Source organism: Nicotiana tabacum, chromosome 2 (genome assembly GCF_000715075.1).
Source record: "Nicotiana tabacum cultivar K326 chromosome 2, ASM71507v2, whole genome shotgun sequence".
Lineage (NCBI taxonomy): Eukaryota > Viridiplantae > Streptophyta > Magnoliopsida > Solanales > Solanaceae > Nicotiana > Nicotiana tabacum.
In genome coordinates, this window is record NC_134081.1 from 49,142,647 (window position 1) to 49,155,174 (window position 12,528).

Consider the following 12,528-nt stretch of genomic DNA (forward strand, 5'->3'; position numbering starts at 1 on the left):
CAGCTGCTTCTCACTCTTCAGCTCCATCAGCTTCATCTTTATCTTCACCAACACCAGCAATTGCTACATCATTTCCACCTTCATCCACTTTTCCACTAGCAACTGCTACATCATCTCCACCGGTCGCACCTGACCACAAAGAAGGTGTTCCTCTTCCCCAGTCCCCAGTTGATGGGAATTTGGGGGAAAATTACGCTGCCTCTTCTGAATATCCACAAAGGAGGAGGAATGTTACTCTTTTGGTCTCTACCGGGTGCAACTTGTTATCCCTGCCGGTGGATCTTGCTAATTATCTGAAGCCTTTGGCTTCAGAGAAATATTGGGAAAAGATGCAGGCACTCTCGGGAGAGTGTTTATGGAACAATGCCATGCACAACGCCGTAACGGTACATTCCATTCTTCATTTGTTATTTCTTCTATTTTTGCCTGAACATATCCTGAGTTTTGCCTTTCTTGTTTTGTAGGCCAACTTTCTTGCTTCCGAGAGCCTTCAGAGGTTGATTCATGAGAAGGAAGAAATTACCTCCATACGGGATCAGCTTTTGGCAGAGTAGGAGCAAAGTGTCACTCGCCTTTCAGAATTAGAAGCCAAAGCCACTGAGGCTGTTGTATTGCAGGCTCGTTTGAAGCAAAGTGAGCAAGAAGTGGAGATCCTTAGCCGAGAGATTGCCCCGTTGAGGGTTAAATTTGAAGAGGCTAAGGCCAAATGGATTGAAGTTCATAACGTCATTTTTGCTGCATCCGATCGTGAGGCTGCCTCCGCCGAAAGATTGACTAACTTAGAGGCAACCTTGAACTCCAAAACTGAAGAGCTTGCTGCTGCGGGGGAGAAACATGCCCAACTGGAGGAGAAGTATAGGAAAACTATCGAGCATATAGGCTCTTTAGTTCAACTGTCCACGACCTTGATGTTAGCCTCAGATCTATTAGATCCGCCCAGGAAAGCCTTTTTGCCGAGGTAACCCAAATCAAAGAAGAACTTAAGCGCCAAGCGGCTTCCCTCATCGTTGAGAAAACTTACGCTATGTAAAGAATGAGGAGAAAAACCTTGGAAGAGGCCAAAGCTGGTATCATTGACTTTGATGCTGAAATTGCTAAGACCCGTGAGCTTGAGTTGGCTGCTAAAAATGGTCTCCAAGCAGAGCCTGCTGCTTCCTGTTCTTCCGGTTCAGGTTCCGAAACTTCGGGAACTGAAGAGGAAGCAAAAGACAAAAATGTTGAAGGCCAAACTGGCGAAAGCCAAAATATTGAGCCATCGGCAGATCTATCCACTTCTCTTGGGGGCACGAACACTTCTCTTCGTGAGCTTGAGTTTAGCTTTTCTTTTCTTTTTCCAATTCTTGTATCTGTGCCATTTTGGCATGTTATTGTAAATAAAAACATCTTTTTGCTAGAGTATTTTTTGAGTCTTTCCTTTGTTTGAACATTTATGCAAGTTTTAATCTTTGCATTCTCTTCTTTTTGCTTAAGAGTTTTGCACAAGTTTTATTGTTTGCGTCTTATTATGTGAAGACTTGGGTGTATTTTTTCCAAAAGCATTTTGATTCTGGATATGAGTTCTTCCGAAATCAACCCTTTAATGTTGAGGGTTTTTATAAGAGAGGGCCCTCTTATGTTTACGGTGCTCTTGAAGAGGACGTCTCATGTTCATTACGGTACTAGCATTTGAAGTATCTATTTAACTTTCAAATGACAAAGTTAATTCATCGTTCAGACAAGAAACAAAACAAAAGGACTTCATTTTATTCCTTCTATTTTCAAAAAGTACATAAGCATTTGTTATGCTGAAAAAAAGAAATTGCCATTACTTGTGGCTAACTTGTACAATTTATTTCTACAGAGCTGGTCGCGCAGTCCCCGATCCCAATGATACAACTATGTTTTCGGTTTTTGCTTCCCGGTCGACATGGAATTCATTGTTTCCGTATCCTCATATCATTCCCCCCAGTGTTCAAATGCGAAGAATGTGAATTGGAACACTGGAAGCCTTGTACCTTCGAGGATCCCACTAATGAATTGCTAGATAATCCTTAACTCGGTAACACACTTTACTTCCCCTAAGTAATTCATGCTATCGAGAAAAGGACTATGTAACAACCCTCTAGTGGTTTGTACTTCTGAACGGTCGGGTAACCTTTGCTCGATAGCAAACTTAACTTCCCGGTGGGAATTTTTCTATAGAGCAAAAGATTATCTAACCATCCCAGAGCGGATCTTTGCTTGTGTGCCTTGCTATTAAAGGTCTTATAGCTACTGTTTGAGCTTTCTTCATAGTATGCTTTCTGTTGCTACCTCGTTAAAAACCTTGCCAGAAAAACCTAATTGGGACAAAAACTGGACGAAGGGAAAAAGAGTGCAGCACATACTTTCAGTTCAAGTGATGTTCGTCAGCAATAATATCTTTTGAGGTGTGCCATGTTCCAGTTACTGTGCAACTTTTCTCCATTTTGGTTCTCCAATTCTTATGAACCTTTCCCAGTGACAGCTGTAACCTGGTAGGGGCCTTCCCATGTTGGACCTAGATTCCTTGCGTTGAGCTCCCGTGTGCTTTGAGTTACTTTCCTTAGGACCAAGTCTCCTTCTTTGAAATAATGGAGGATGGCTCTTTGATTGTAATATCGCTCCATTCTCTGCTTTTGGGCTGCCATTCTTACATGCGCCAAGTCTCTGGCTCATCGAATAGCTCCAAATTGACTAACATAGCTTCATTGTTTGATTCTTCATCTGCTTGGAAATTTCTCAAGGTGGGTTCCCCTACTTCCACTAGGATTAAAGCTTCTACCCTGTACACAAAGGAAAAGGGAGTTTCTCCTACACTAGATTTGGTCGTTGTTCGGTACGCCCATAAAACACTGGGTAATTCCTCGGGCCAATTACCTTTAGCCGCTTCCAAACTTTTCTTGAGGTTTTGTATAATCACTTTGTTCGTTGACTCCGCTTGACCATTTGCGCTCGGATGGTAGGGTGAAGATGTGATCCTCTTTATTTTTAAATCTTCGAGAAACTTTATGACTTTTGCACCGATAAATTGTGGCCCATTATCGCATTCTCTCTTTTGGTATTTCAAACCTGCAAATTATATTTTCCCACAAGAAATCCACCACTTTGTGCTCGCCGATCTTTTGATAAGGACCTGCTTCCACCCACTTAGAAAAATAGTCAATTAAAATCAAAAGAAATCTTACCTTTTCGGGGGCCGGTGGTAGTGGCCCGATGATGTCTATCCCCTATTTCATGAACGGCCAAGGGGACAAAATCGAATGCAACGGTTCTGTCAGTTGATGTACCAGTGGTGCATAGCGTTGGCACTTATCACACTTTCAGACGAAGTCTTTGGCATCTTGTTCCATGTGGGGCCAATAATATCATGCCCTTACAAATTTTACCACTAAGGAATCTGCGCCCGAATGATTGTCGCATATCCCTTCATGGACTTCTCGCATAAAATAGTTAACTTCGGATGCCCCCAAGCATCGGGCTAGCGGGCCTTGGAAAGATTTTCTATACTGTTGGCCTCTCTTGAAGCTATATCACGCTTCTTTGGCGCGCAGCGCCCGAGACGCTTTGGAGTCTTCGAGCAACTTCCCGTGCTCAAGATAGTCGATGATTTCATTCCTCCAGTCCCAGAACAAATTAGTCACATTTACTTCATAGTAGCTATCTGTATCCAGGACCGGGTTCATCAGTTGTACTACTGTCCCTGCTATGTAGATGTGGTTAGCTAATGTGTCTGCTTCTGCGTTATCTTCCCTCGGGATATGAGTAATCAACCACTCCTGAAATCGCGGTAACAGAGCCTAGACTCTTACCACGTATTGTTGCATGCGCTCCTCTTTGGTTTCGAAGATCCCGTAGATATGATTTACCACCAGTTGTGAGTCGTATTTGATTTTGATGACCTCAGAATCAAGTCGCCGGGCCAGTTCGAGCCCTACAATCAAAGCCTTATACTCTGCTTCATTGTTGGTTAAAGGGACTGTTCTGATGGCTTGCCTTAGGGTTTTCCCCGAAGGCGTGATTAATACTATACCAATTCCGGACCCTTTTACGTTGGAAGCTCCGTCCGTAAATAAGGTCAAAAACCCCGATGTTGATTCTGACGCCATTACTGCCTTTTTGGTTGCCAGAGGCACTAATCCCAGACTGAAATTAGCTACAAAGTCAGCCAAAACTTGACTTAATTCCAGTCCTTGGTTTATATTATATGTCAAACTCACTCATTTCGACAACCAATTTGGCCAATCTACCTGAGGGATCGGGTTTGTAAAGGATGTTTCACAAAGGGAAAGTGGTCACCATGTCTATCGGGTAACATTGGAAGTAGGGCCTCAGCTTCCGAGCTGCGACTACGAGACGTGAGGTAGACTAACAACGTTTCACCTTATTTTGGTTTCGAAAGCAACGGAGGGCTTGACAAGTACCTTTTCAAATCTCCCACAGCATGCTGGCACTCCGGAGTCCATTCGAAATTATTTTTCTTTTTGAGCAGTGCAAAGAAACGGTGACATTTTTGTGATGACCGGGAAATGGACCTGTTCAAAGCTGCCAATCTCCCCGTGAGCCTATGGATTTCCTTCACGCTTGACAGTTGGTCCAGGATGTCTTCGATGGCCTTGATCTTATCGGGGTTTACCTCAATTCCCCTTTGCGATACCAGAAATCCCAGAAACTTACTAGAGCTGACCCCGAACGTGCATTTCTCGGGGTTAAGTTTCATATTATGCTTTCTTAGGATGTCAAAAGTTTCTTGCAGATGTTTAAGGTGATCACCTGCATTAAAAGACTTAACGGGCACATCGTCTATATAAACTTTCATAGTTTTTCCTATTTGTTTTCAAACATCTTGTTCACAAGCCGTTGATAAGTGGCTTCACCATTTTTCAACCTGAAGGGTATCACATTATAGCAATATGCACCATAATTTGTTATAAATGAAGTCTTTTCCTGATCCTCCAGGTTCATCTTAATTTGGTTGTACCCGGAATAAGCATCGAGGAAACTCATTAACTCGTACCCAGCTGTAGAATCAATCATTTGATCGATGTTTGGAAGTGGGAACGAGTCTTTCGGGCACTCCTTATTCAAATCTTTATAATCTACACACATATGACATTTATTTTTCTTTTAAGGAACTACTACTACATTAACTAGCTAGTCGGGATACTTTACCTCTCAGATCGAACCGATATTAAGTAAGCGAGGTGCCTCTTCCTTGATGAATTTATTCCTGGCTTTGGCAATAGGGTGTTTCTTTTGTCTTACCGGATGTATGTTGGGATCCAAACTTAACTTGTGTACGGCTACCTCTGTCGGGTTACTGATGGTATGCTATAATCTCGTATTTTAGTCGCTTATTGCACTCTAATTTACTATAATTTATTCATTTGAGCTTTAATTGATAGAGTTTTGCACTTATTGTGTGTTTATGCCTTGTAGGAGTGATTTCGAGCTATGTAGAAGTTATGGAATGAATTTGAGTGATTTTCTACTTTGAAGTCTGAGTAAAATCCCAAGAGATTAAGCCGAGATCATGTTCGGGGGTCGAGAACCACATCTGGATATCAAAAAGCAAGGAAAGTTCTGTACTCTGAGAAAACCCCACTGCCACAACGCGTGGGGCAGCGCATGGGGCATCGCGCGTGTACAATTTCCTGCTTCCTGTCAGAAAAACTCTCTGGATTTCTCCATTAATGCCCCGCATGGCGTGTCACCACATGCGGTGCGCCTGCACAATTTTTACAGAGTAATTATCCTATTCTGGCTAGGAGAAGGTGGTTCCATCTGATCTAGACCCTACTTAGTATAAATACATGGAAAACCGTTATTTTTGGGACTTTTGACGTACTTTAGGCCTAAGGAAGCTAAGGAGGATGATAACAACACGATAGGGGTCTAAGAATTACTAAAGAAAATCAAGAAACGTGCGAAAGCTAAAAGAAAATAAAGAAACAAAAAAACAACGGCAAATTAAAGATAGATTGAATTCAAGAAAGAGTTTCTTTAATTCAAGAAGTCTATTTTTGAAGTTGAATCCTAACAGTAACAATTAGCTAACAAAGAACTAATCGCCTTTGGTAGAGAATTAAAAACAAGAGATAGATTGTGAAACCCGACCCTTTAGAATAACAAGAACAACAATAAGCCTAAACTTATCACCTTTCTTGAATACCTAGAAGTGATCTAAGATTTCGAAAGAGTTTAATCTTACCACCTTAAGTTGAGTCTTGAAGGTTGAAGAATAAATCCAAGAGTAGCCACACACAAGAGTGCAAGAAAAATCTCACAATTTTTATTGATAATAGTCTATAATCTAAAATCTAAAAATAAAGAAGACACCCCTTTATATAGAGAGGGGGTCACAAAATTCCTACCTTTACAAGGAAATAAAGTCCTAAACTACTTTGGACAACAAGTTCAAATACCTTAGGAAAAGGAAAAATACTAGAAAATAAAAACTAAGTCAATCTTGGAAAGTAACTCCAACAATCTTAGGAAAAGGAAAACATAACCTTAATTACCTAGGAAAGCAATAAATCTAGTACCAAAATATATAAAAATAAGTTAAAACCAATCTTGGATAGAATCTTGAAAGTCCCAAACCAATCATGGATAGGATCTTGGAAATCTTGAAGGCAACTTGCAAGCAACTTGGCACCAACTTGTACCCAACTTCTATCACGCCTATTAAACATTTCTTGGGCAGCAAGTAAGTCCTTTTTATGTTATAAAAACGTGGCTTCATGTAGGACTTATTGGGCTGCAAGTTTGGACATATTTTTAGGTGCCAAATAGGTCCAATAGTGGCCTGATTTGGACCTTCTTCAGAGGATGTCTCTTGGGATCTAATCCACCTTTTCTTGGACATGAATTTGGACTATAACAGAATTATAATACCTAGACAACTAATATCCTTTTATCCTTGAGCTCTCCATCCCAATAAACAACTTCTTTATTTGCACTTGAAGTCTATAGACCTTGTTTTGCAACTCTTTAGCTTGACATCTTGTTAAAGGCCCTCTTTGAGATTCCAAAGCTTCATTCTTGTCCTTGAATAGATTTGAGCTTCCTAGGATGCTATCAGAGGAGTTGAAGGAGCAAATGCACAAGGATTTCATCATTCCATCCTCACTCAAGACCCGAGTTTGGATCAAATTTATGTTTTCCTATACTTTTATTATATTTGTGATGAATTACTCCATGTCTGTGGAGTAGTTCCTTTTAGGGTTTGATGGATTTGGTGTATTGATGATTGTTTGTGGATTATAACTGTAGTTTTATGTATTGAAGCATTTTGGAATTTAACTGTTGCATCTATATTCGCTTGTTCATGTAATCGAGAGAGGCATAACTTGTGATATCTTTGCATTATATTGTTTGTTGAGTTCATTAATTCTTCTTAGTAATCAAAAGAGCCTAGTTGAATCATTGATTAAACCTAGTTAGGAGGATAATCTAGAGAGGTTCTCCTGAAGACCAATCCACTACGCATTCTTGCATATCTTCACGTGCTTAAATTGGTTCATCTTGTGAGGTTAAGACTTAATCGAGAGAGGAGTTTTTGCTGAACGTTTGAACTAATAATTGAGTGAATTCGAGAGACTCACTTAAACATTGGAAGTGAATTATCTAGAGTTAGATCCCAAATAATTATCTTGCACCTATCCTATCAACCCCTAATTTCTCCCACTGATAACTTCCTTGCTTACCTTTGTTGCGATAGTCATTAGTCAATATCTTTAGATTCTTAGTTAATTATAGTTATTAATTATATAAATCTCAATTGTTAATTCTCCTGGATAGCAATCAAGCTAGAAACTACGAAAATACTGCTTAACTCCAATCCTTGTGGATACGATATTATACTATACTATGTTTGACTAGCAAGCATAATTTAAGTGCGTGTTTCAAGCTCGTCAAATTTTGGCATCGTTGCAGAGAACGTGGTAGGAGCCGAAAGAGGATTGTCACTCTGTAAAAATTACACAGGCGCGCCGCATGGGGCGACACGCCATGCAGGGAATTAGTGGGGAATTCCAGAGAGTTGGTTCTGACAGGCAGCAGAGAAATGCATAAGTGCGGCACCCCACATGCCGCCCCACATTCTCCTAGATAGCAATCAAGCTAGAAACTACGAAAATACTGCTTAACTCCAATCCCTGTGGATACGATATTATACTATACTATCTTTGACTAGCAAGCATAATTTAAGTGCGTGTTTCAAGCTCGTCAAATTTTGGCGTCGTTGTAGAGAATGTGGTAGGAGCCGAAAGAGGATTGTCACTCTGTAAAAATTACACAGGCGCGCCGCATGGGGCGATGCGCCATGCGGGGCATTAGTGGGGAATTCCAGAGAGTTGGTTCTGACAGGTAGCAGAGAAATGCATAAGTGCGGCACCCCACATGCCGCCCCACACGTCGCGGCAGTGGGGTTTTCTCAGAGTATGGATTTTTCTTGTGTTTTGATGTCCAGACTTGGTCCTCGACCCCCGAACATGATCCCGGCTTAATCCCTTGGGCTTTTACTTCAAAAGCTCCAAATCACTCAAATTCATTCCATAACATCTACATAGCTTGAAATCAGTCCTACAAGGCATAAAACACACAATAAGTGCAAAACTCTAGCAATTAAATCTCAAAACGAATAAAGTACAGTAAATTAGAGTGCAATAAGCGACTAAAATACGATATTATAGCCTACCATCAACACCCCACACTTAAACCATTGCTCGTCCTCGAGCAATCATACTACACTTCATATAGACACGGCCTTTTTCAAAAACTCTCCTAACTCATCACACCAGGAATATTTAAAATAGATTAAGTACAATACCATAACATCCTAGACTCCATATTTGACTCAAAAATACCACACATTATTTATAACCCGCTCACTCACTCTAACATAGAGGTCAACAACATTACCTTTCCTTCTTGAATCAAGTGCCCTCGCACAAAAATAGAGAGTAGTTTCACACATAATAAAATTTAAGAATAATCAGGAACTCAAGGTAGAAAGAATTCGCTCACTCTCAGAAACAACATTCATATGCCACAAACGACGTACCATAAGCTTTCCCTAAGTGTTCTACTTTACTAATTGAGCTCATTCAGTCAAGGATCAAGTAGGTTTTTCATTGGTTGTAATGTAGGCTACGGGACGATAGGATACATTTAGATATAAGAGTGACTATACCCCCCCAAGCACTTTAATACATTCATTTCATTATGCAAAACCCCGCACTTATATCAAACCAAAACTCCACCTTCACATCAATATACATTAACTCCCAACTTCTTTAAGCACAATTACATCAAGTTACCACTATCAAGGAATATTTTTCACAATCATACACTTTTTTTTTTTTTAAATTTAAGTGGCTCTTTATTTTTCAAAATAGTGCACCTTTCTCCTTAGTTCAATAGTTCCACTCAAAATCCAAACCAACCACCTCACACTTTAACTTTTACAAAGTTCATACAATTTCAAGTGCTCACGAGAGGTAAATGTTCAAATAGATGGTCAATTCAAACAAATGGGTAAGGCTTGTACTGTGGTTGCCAAAGAAACAGGATTATAGGCTCAACGGGGTTAACTAAGATACATAACAATTAGGTGGGTAAAAGCATATAACTGGCTCAATAAAGAAATGCCTAGATCACTTCCAAGACTGAACAAAACTACCATTTCACTTTGCAAACACACGGGACAAGTTCTAGACATCAAATGCAATGCACAGAATAACACAAAACCTCACACACACATGGCACATAACTCATTCAGGATCAGATTCATCAAGACACTCTAGTCAAAGCAGTTAAGCAAAGTTAAAATCCTACAGTTTAAGGTACTTATACAAGATTCAAAGTCTAAGCCTAAGCGTCACAACTAAAGCACTCACTATTCTCAAGGCATAATAAAGTCAAGAGACATTGCTTTCAATCCAAATCATAGCACAAGGTTTCTTACTTTAAAAAAAATAAAAACTAACTACACCCGGGTCAAACAAAACCCTTGGAAAAGAACCGCGGCATAAAGAAAGATCAAGGGGGAATTGTTATACTACCTAACAAAAGAAAATCTTTTTATCTTTTTCTTTTGACTTTAATCCCTCAAGAAACCCGTTGAATGATATCCATCGTCGGGAAAAATCAAAATTTTTTCAATTTTTTAATTTTTTTTCAATTTTCCAACTACTACAACTAACAAAACTAACACATATACATACAATATACAATATACAACATATCCTCCACCCCACACTTTAAGTTGTGGCATGTAACCATGACACACAATTAAAAAGCATAAGGTAAAGAAACTTCCCTGAATATCTAGTCGGGGTCAGAGTCGAAATCAGGCTCCATTCCTCGCCTTCGGACTTATGCGCACATCCATGCAGATAACTTCTTTTCAGCCTTTTTGGGGTACACCCCACACTTATCTTTCTCACTCACTGCAGCCTTCTCTTTCGAGCCCTTCACTTTTCACTCAACATTCACAGCTAGTTTTTCTTTTCGTGCCCCCTTTTCTATATTCATATCAAACGTCACCGTCTCCTCACCCACTCTAAGCATGAGTTTCCTCTCGTGTATATCTAGTATAGCTCTACCCGTCGCTAAGAATGGTCTTCCTAGGATGAGGGGGACCTCCTTGTTCTCCTCCATATTCACCATTATAAAATTTACAGGAAATACGAACTTATCTACCTGAACTAACACATCTTCCACTATCCCCTCGTGTATTAAGGTCGTTTGGTCTGCCAGCTGCAAAGATATTGGCACCGATCTTATCTCTCCAATCTCTTTCTCTAGTTTCCTGTAAATAAATAGAGGCATTAAGATAATTGATGCTCCAGAATCACATAAAGACTTATCAAATTTTATAGTCCCTAATGAGCAAGGTATAGTAAAACTCCGTGGATCTCCACGCATTTTATGGGAGTTTATTTTTCAATATAGCACTGCAATGCTCTGTAAGCTTGACCACTGAGGTCTCCTCTATTTTCCTCTTCTTTGTCAGTATCTCCTTCATAAATTTGGCATAAGCAGGCATTTGTGAGAGCACTTCTGTAAATGGTAAGTTTACATGAACCTGTTTCAGCACATCCAGAAATCTTCCAAACTACTTGTCCAGCTTTTCCCTATATAGCTTTTGAGGGAAAGATAAAGCGGGCATATGCTCGCTCTTCTCAGGTTCCTCCCTTCTCGATTTTTCTTCCTTCTTCTTCTTCTTCTTCTTCTCAGTTTTCATTGGGCCTTTCTTCTTGTCGTTATCATCACTTTTCAGTTGCTCCCCACTTTCTTTTGCAATTATCACATCTTTTTGGATTGGGTGGGATCCTTCAACACTTGCCCACTTCTCAAGGTCACAACATTCACTGTTTCTTTGGGATTTCTCTCACTATCAGCAAGGAGAGTTCCTAGAATCATCTCAGACAATAGAGTGGCTAGCTGCCCAACCTGTCTTTGATAGCTGCTTTATGTTCCCGTATAGCTGTGCTATGAGTTTCAAGCCTCTCATCAATTTTCAGAATGAAGGCATTCATAAGATCTTCTATGACAGACTAAATAGGCTATTGAGGCTGAAATTGCTGCCTCTGCTAATTGTGGAATGCTGGAGCTCCTTGTCCCTGAGGTCTAGAGTTATTTTGTTGACCTGCATTCGCGGTACCCCCAGATGAACTCCATGAAAAACTGGGGTGCCTCTGGCCCATTGCATTAAAATTGTAGTTTCTCACAGCCTTCACTTCCTCAGTTGAGGCTTGACACTCATGAGTAGGGTGTCCTCTTCCACATATATCACAAGCTGCATGAGGCTCACTTTGTATTGACGCTAAGGTCAGCTTCCTTATCTCTTTCGCCATTGCATCAAGCTATACCTGCACAGATATGTTAACATCAACCTGGTGAACACCAGTTGATCTTCTCCTTTCAGCACTCTCAAAGGGTCACTGATTTGCATCTTCAGATAACTCGTCAAGAATTGTCACTATCTCCTTTGGAGTCTTCTTCATCAACGGGCCTCCAGCTGCATTGCTCAATGTTCTATGTGAGTGCGGTGTCAATCCATCTCAAAAGTCCTGGAGTTACATCCAGAGTTCAATTTCGCTATTTTAACACTTCCTAACAATCTCCTTAAACCTCTCCCATGCTTCAAAAATCGTTTCATTCTCTTTCTGACAGAAGTTATGGATTTCTCTTCTAAACTTGCCCGTCTTAGCTGAGGAGAAATATTTATCAAGGAATTTTCTGGTCATCTCCTCCCATGTTCTAATCGAACCCATGGGTAAGCTTCGAAGCCACTGCTTTGCATCATCTTTAAGAGAAAAAAGGGAATGACCTTAGATACACTGCATCTTGTGACACACCATTGTATTGAAAAGTGTTCATAATCTCCTCGAAGTCCATTAGATGTGTGTTTGGATCTTCGTTTGGCTTCCCTCTCAGACACAACAATTCTAAAGGGTTTGAAGCAACCCTTGCTTTAACTCGAAATTATTTGCTGCAATTGGAGATGGTCTCGTACTTGAT

General features: G+C 40.3%; 1 pseudogene; it reads left to right on the forward strand.

Moving 5' to 3' along the window:
- Positions 1 to 12,107: 12,107 nt before the first annotated feature.
- Positions 12,108 to 12,206, forward strand: LOC142174132 (small nucleolar RNA R71; annotated as a pseudogene).
- Positions 12,207 to 12,528: the final 322 nt, after the last annotated feature.